Here is a 7,712-nt window from a genome sequence, read left to right on the forward strand (position 1 = left end):
CTTGTCACCTGCTACTCCTGCAACTCTGGTGAAACAAGAACTGTACGTGGACTGTAAAAACTGACAATATGCCAACAATTGAGATATTTTCATAGGAAAGGACAAGGCCTGAGTACCTGGATTCAGGTGTGGGTGGAAAATTGGCATGGGCATTTATAATACTATAAGTGAAAGTATTTACAAGGAGTCACTGTGACTACCTGCTTCACCTGTAGTAACACAGCAGATTCACATCTATCAAAGCTTATTATACCATGGCCTTTTAACTATATTTCTTCACCTTCACCTTGCTCATCTGGTTTGATTTATTGCCTCGTATAATAGCCTGACCATTTTCCTATCCTACAATGACTATCCCATTTTCTCCTCCAATGTGAATCTCGCTCCTATCACCTTCCTCTTTTCTTCATCTCCACCAGCCACTCTCTTACATCTCCAATGTTATGTACTGTAAATCGATGTCCTCTTCCGTTGACTTTACCTAACCCCTCTTCAATCCTTTAGAACATCTTGTGTCCTTCACTGACCTGCTCAGTACATGAGCGCTGCTAGGGACATACTCGATTTGCTTATGCAGGTACTAATAATAATTCTCTGAACATGAGTAAGATATCTCAAGATTAAGGAGGCATGGACATGGTCATGGAGGTCAATAGACATCATACCATACCACTTTGGAGAAGTTAGCATGGGCATCTAAAAAACCTAGTGTGAGCCCAACTTAGGGATAATATTGGGAAAAACCTTAGTATTTCTTATGCCAAGTCAAGACCATCCCTATTATTGTGCTTCATAATGGCAGAGACAAGCATAGGACTAATGGTGTCAGACTTTTATAATTTGATATGGTTTAATCTGGACACCTTTATTATGGACACCAAGACACAACATACCAAAAATCAAACCATCAAAGGTAGGTCTCCAAACTCTTTGTGATATAGAAACCAGCCTCATGTTCTACCACAGTCAAAATAGGGATTTTCCTCCATCATGGTATTGTCCATCCAGCAACATTAAGTACAACATGTAGAACAATAGTTCAATAGACAATGTTGTAAGTTGGTTACATGCCCTTATCAATTAAAGAAAAAAAAACACTAGGGGGCCCATTCACCAAGCTCGAGTGAAGGATTCGAAGTAAAAAAACTTCGAATTTTGAAGTGTTTTTTGGGCTACTTCGACCATCGAATGGGCTACTTCGACCCTTGACTACGACTTCAACTTCGAATCGAAGGATTCAAACTAAAAATCGTTCGACTATTCGACCATTCGATAGTCGAAGTACTATCTCTCTAAGAAAAAACTTCGACCCCCTAGTTCGCCACCTAAAAGCTACGGGACCCAATGTTAGCCTATGGGGAAGGTCCCCATAGGCTTGGCTAAATTTTTTTGGTCGAAGGATAATCCTTCAATCGTTGGATTAAAATCCTTCGAATCGTTCGATTCGAAGGATTTAATCGTTCGATCGAACAATTATTCCTTCGATCGTTCGATTGAACTATTTGCGCAAAAATCCTTTGACTTCGATATTTGAAGTCGAAGGATTTAAATTCCCAGTCGAATATGGAGGGTTAATTAACCCTCGATATTCGACCCTTGATGAATTTGCCCCTAGATATTGTGAAAAAATGATTGTCATATAATTTAAACAATCCCAATCGAAAAACAGAATACAGGTATGGGACCTGTTATCCAGAATGCTTGGGACCTGCAGTTTTCCGGATAATGGATCTTTCCGTAATTTGGATCTTCATACCATAAGTTTACTAGAAAATCAAGTAAACATGAAATAAACCCAATGGGCTGGTTTTGCTTCCAATAAGGATTAATTATATCTCAGTTGGGATCAAGTACAAGCGACTGTTTTATTATTACACAGAAAATTTGGATTATTTTGATAGAGTGGAGTCTAGGGGAGACGGACATTCCCTAATTTGGAGCTTTCTGGATAATGGGTTTCCGGATAATGGATCTGTACCATCAAATCTACCAGAAAAAGCCCCAAAGAACTTAGTAGCCCCTGCTGTTCTTAAACAACATCAGAATAATAATAGAAATCAGAATATAATAAAAGAAAGAGGCTGTTAAAGGGTAGGATAAAACAAAACCGTAAAAGAGGAATTTAAAGAAAGTGTCACGGTCGGCACCCAACACCAGAACAAACACCAGGCACCCTGGTCTCGGCTCGTGCTTCACCAGTAGTGTGACTGCCTTTGGGCCTCGGGAGGAGCCCTCAGCTTACTTGGAAGCCACCTGGACTTAAACGAGAGGTGCAAGATGAGGGTTCTGGATAGGCAGAGGGGCACGACTGTATAGCAAAGTCTTTGGACAGAAGGTCGTAGTACAAGGCGTTAAGCAAAAGAGTAGTCAGATCAGGCCGGGTCGAGACAGGCAGAGAATAAACATAATCAGGCAGGCAATGGTCAAACCAGGAAGTCAATCAGAGGGTTAATCAGAAGAGGTAGTCGGTAATCAGGCAAGGGTCAGAATCCAGAAGTCAGAATAGTCAAAAATAGCCAGGCAGGGGTCAAAAACAGGAATCAAACAGGTTCAGAAAACAGCAATGAATAGCACAAGGCTCAGAAGCACCAGGAAACAATATCCTATCACGGGCCAGGTCCCACAGCCATAATGGGCTTTAAATAGGGTTTGAATTACGCGCCATTGCGTGCTGACGTCACTACGTCAGCGCGCCTGCACCTTTAAATTACACAAGAGCGTGCGGCCTGCGGCCTAAAAGAAGCTGCTCGTCGCGGCGGGCGTCCCTGCCGAGGGGGCGGCAGCGTCCCTGTCGTCCCCCCACTAGACCACCAGGTACGTTCCTTACAGAAAGAAACAAACAAAAGTATAGAAATACAAGCAGGAGGTAATACAGGTATAGGATCTGTTATATGGAAACCTGTTATCCAGAAAGCTCTGATTTATGGAAAGGCCGTCTCCCATAGAACCTATGGTAATCAATTAATTCAATTTATTAAAAATAATTCTCTTTTTCTCTTTAATACTAAAACAGTCCCTTGTACTTGATCCCAACTAATTATCCTTATTGGAAGCTAAACCAGTTTATTGTTTTTTTAAACATTCAGGGGGTTATTTATCAACAGTTTTTCTGATAATTTTATTTTAAAAAGTCCTAGCAAACTAGAATCCATGATTTGACCAAAATAAATTCGATAAAATCTAACAAAAATCTGAATTTTTTGGGGGCTTTTTCTAGAAAATTCTGAATTTTTTTTAGATCTTTTGCCTGAAAAGACCGAAATAGTCGGGTTTTCAGACTAATTCCACACTGGTGATGGGGGAATTTGTCCCTTTTTGCTTTGTAACAAAATTTGCGAATTTTCCAGTGAAAATCACTAAACTGCGTCAAGATAGACCCCGGCGACAATTTGACACGCATTAAGTTCAATGGGCCTGCCGGCAAATTTTCGCGGCAAATTTCCAAATTTATTCGCCAGTGGTGAAACGAGGAAATTCTCTGCTAGTTTGCGCTTGCCAATTAAATTCACCCATCACTATTCCACACCACAGAAACTTCCAAATAAGATATGGACCTCTCCCACAGACTTGTATACAATCTCGGCAGGTCTAATATGGAGGATTTTCAGATTCTGACTTTTTCCATCCTTGGGGAATAATAAATCGCAAAAAATTGGAGGGTTTTTTTTTACTAAAATTCGGATTTTATCGTAAAAACAACTTGAATTTTTCAAGTTTTTTGGCATTCAGACAAATAAAAAAACTCAATATATAGTCTGATTTTGCTTCCAATAAGGATTAATTATATCTTAGTTGGGATCAAGGACAAGCTAATGTTTTATTATTACACAGAAAAAGTAATTTAAAAAAAATGTGATTATTTGGATATAAATGGAGTCCTCCGTAATTCAGAACTTTACAGATAATGGGTTTCCATATAACGGATCCCATACCTGCATATAAGACCAAGTGAGTCCCCCGGAGGGTATTCTTTATAAAGTGCTCAGACCCAGCGATACAAAGGGACACAGCGTTGTCAGACGCCACATGAAAGACGCAAGGCAAGATGGCTTCCTGCGAGTAATGATTAAGCAGAATCCTCTTTTACTTAAATTCGCCTTCCAGCCAGGAGAAGTAGTTCTTATAGGTAATGTAAATAGTTTTATGTGGGGTTTTGTTTGTGAATAGAAGAAGGTCTGCAGGCATAGGTTGAAGTTATATTAGAGAATGAAGTTACCCTGACAAAGTGGATTTTGAGGGTAAAAGTTACACACGTGTAGTGCTGGGCGAATTTATTCTCCAGGCACGAATTTGAGGCGAATTCCCGCAATTCGCCGCCAGTGAATACATTTGTGAAACCGCAGCGAAAATTCATTAAGAAAATGGCCGCCGGTGTCAAAAACGAGACGCCGGCGCCGTTTCACAAATTTTTTTCCGTTTTGCCCATCGCTACACACGAGACTAGGGGGACTAACAATGTTTTAATATTTACAGCATTATGTATAAGTGGCTTACAATGTGACTCCACTGAACCTAGATAGAACCTTAGATAGAAATGAATTATGTGACCTGCCACTGTGCCCCATGGTGGCAAAGCAAAGTCTGCCATCTTGGCCGTATCACTGAGCTAAAGTACATGTATTCAATATGTAGGGGACTGGTAAATTAGTCTCTTAATATTATTTAGCAGGCAGTCCTCTCTCTAGTGTTATGGACTCCTAAACTGGGTCCTAAAATACCTGTTTCCTTATCCTGTCTAAAGATATACCCCCTGTTGTTCTACCAGTGTCCACTAGATGGCACTGTGATAAAGTGTAAAGTCCTGAGCAGACAAGAAGGGAGAAGTGGAACCTAGACAGGTCAGGTCTAGTAAGGTTAAGCTACTCACTTTATAGGTCACTCTAGGGGGCAGATTTATCAAGGGTTGAATTTCAAGTTTATCAACTCCCATAAACTCGAAATTTGAAAAAAAAAACCACCAATTGAAATTTATTTAAAAAAAATCTTTTTTTTTTTTTTAAACGGGCGAATAAGATCGAACTGCAAATTTGAATCGAATTTTTTTCACCAAATAAAAAACCTCCAAACTGATTGTAGGAGTTCCCCCATAGCCTAAAACACAAGGTTTTAGAAGGTGCAGTAAATAATAAATTTCAAAATTTTGATTTTTTTTTTTTAAATTCAAATCGAATTTGGACTATTCCCTGGTCGAATTACACTAAAATAAACTCAAAATTCAAATTTAAAAATTCAAATTTTCAATTCGACCCTTGATAAATCTGCCCCCTAGGAGTGACAGATAGTCAGGCTATTTATCAAGGGTCGAATTTCGAAATAAAAAAATCTTCGAAATTTGAATTAAAAAAGACCAACCGAAATGTATTTAAAAGGCAAATCAAAGTAATAGCGCAATCGATCGAATTTGAATCGAAGTTTTTTTTAAAAAAAACTTTGATTTTTCAAATTCCACCAATTGTCTCCAAATAGGTTCTAGGCTAAAACAACAATTCGGCAGGTTTTAGATGGCGAATGGTCGAAGTCGAATTTTTAAAGAGACAGTACATGCTAAATTTCGATATTCAAATTTTTTTGAAATTCAAATCGAATTTGGACTATGCTCTAGTCGAAGTACACAAAAAATAGCTCGAAATTAGATTTTCTTTTTTTCTAATTTTCACTTCCACCCTTGAAAAATTTGCCCCTAAGTGTACAGACTTAGGGATGTAGTGATTCCCCTGGGTTCGACTTACGGAAAAGGCTGAAAGCTGGGTGTACCTTCATTGCTGCTACTATGTTCTCTTCCCGTTGGGGACTAATATTGACCACTGGTGCGTGTGAGTATATGCCTATCCACTGTTCTGTATGATCCTGCTTAATCTTTATGCACACACTTTTGTGGATCACTCTCTTCAATAAACACATTATCTGGAATCACCCAATTACTGTCCAATGCCCCTATTTACAGTTGTACTACATCCTGCCTCCACACCATTGTGGGGGGTTAACCCCTGGGAATTAAGGTCTTATTCGGAGCAAAGTATTGGAGTAAAGCTCATAGTCCGAGAACGGTGCCACTCAATTTACTATAGCGTTACACATATATACAGAGCTGAGCAATATGCTGGTGCTCTATAAATACACGTTAATAATAATAATAATAATAATAATAATAATATATAAAGTGACAGAGTTGTGTGTCATCATAAAGAAAATCCTACATTGAGACATGGACCTTGCTGTTTATTCTCTTTTTAAAGGCACCAGGTATGTCATACCCAGAACTGACGATAGGTGGAGCCACACTCCTACTCTTCTAGATTGACAATAGAAATTGATTGTGAGATGAAATCCTGGGAAGATCAGCCTCAATTGTATTATTTAAAAACAGAAAGCAAAACAGTCCGTGCAAAACAGTCCATGCATGCTGAGAGGTTCTGTTGAAGGACGCTGGGGGAAGATGTCGTGTGCACCCGAGTCTATTTGGCAAATATTTGGTAAAGGAGGCTCTTTATAAGGCAATCTGAATTTCTCAAAACAATTAAGTCTCCTTAGTGCTAATGATGGGTGAAATTCAAATTTTGAAGCCCGCATCAATTTTGAAGGGGGCGTGTCAATTTTGACACCGGCGTTAAAGTCAATTGGCGCCTGAATAAAGTTGACGCGCAACAGTTTTGAAGCGAGTGACTTTTTCGACGAGCGTCCAAAATTTTTTGACGCCGGCGAATTTTCGTAAATTTATTCGCCGCTGACGAAACGCAGACTTTCCTACTAATTCACACCTGGCGAATTTATACGCCCATCACTACTTAGTGCCAGTTATCTAGACATAATTAATTCCATTATATTAAAATTCCCTATCAAGAACATAAAAATAACTAATAATTAATAAAAATAACTAATAATTTCCCTTATCCTAGGGACATTGGTGGCTTACTGTATCATTACTTATACTCAATTCCTATACTGTTTCGATGACAGGAGTATTGGAGCAGTCAAGCAATCCTCCAATAGAGAAACGGGATGCATTCTGACAGCCAATTAAATACTGAAAGTACCATCTTGACTAATGATGCCCAATTGGAAAGGAGTATACAATGTCATGCATTCTACTTCACTAACGGTTGTATTATTTGTAAATTTCTGGACAAATATTACATTTTAGCATAAAACTTACTGTATTACATTCATGTTCATTTTTCCTTCAGAGAACTCTTTGTCCTCTTCTGGGGCGGGGGTGTTCAATCTCAGTGGGACATTCACTAAGAATCGTAGTTGCGCTGTCGTCCGCTTCAATTCGCTTTGCCGCCCTTCGCCGCACTTCGCCAGGCGTATTTTCGCCAGCGCTCCGCAAATTCACTAAAATCCGAAGTTGCGCTCAGGGGTAGCGTAAGGTTTCGAAGTTGCGCTAGTGTTAATTCACCAAGCAAATATAAGTTACGCTAGCGATGGTAAATTTGCATACGGCGCCAAATTCAAATCTCAATGGAAGTATTCGTAGCAGCACTACACAAGCCTGGGAAACCTTCAAAAATTGTTATTTTGCTCTACACATGTGCCCACTGTATAGTTAAGTTGCCATGAGTTAGGAAATGTAGGGGGGAGGAAGGGGAGCCCCAAAAATTTTTTCGATCTTTTTCAGCCTATCACCCATAATAAAGAAAAAACGCCAGCGTTTTTTGGGACTTAGAAAAAATTGTAACTTTTTTTGAAGCAATCCCTATCTACTCTATTGC

The sequence above is a fragment of the Xenopus laevis genome, chromosome 9_10L, assembly GCF_017654675.1.
Source record: "Xenopus laevis strain J_2021 chromosome 9_10L, Xenopus_laevis_v10.1, whole genome shotgun sequence".
In the NCBI taxonomy this organism is placed as follows: Eukaryota; Metazoa; Chordata; class Amphibia; order Anura; family Pipidae; genus Xenopus; species Xenopus laevis.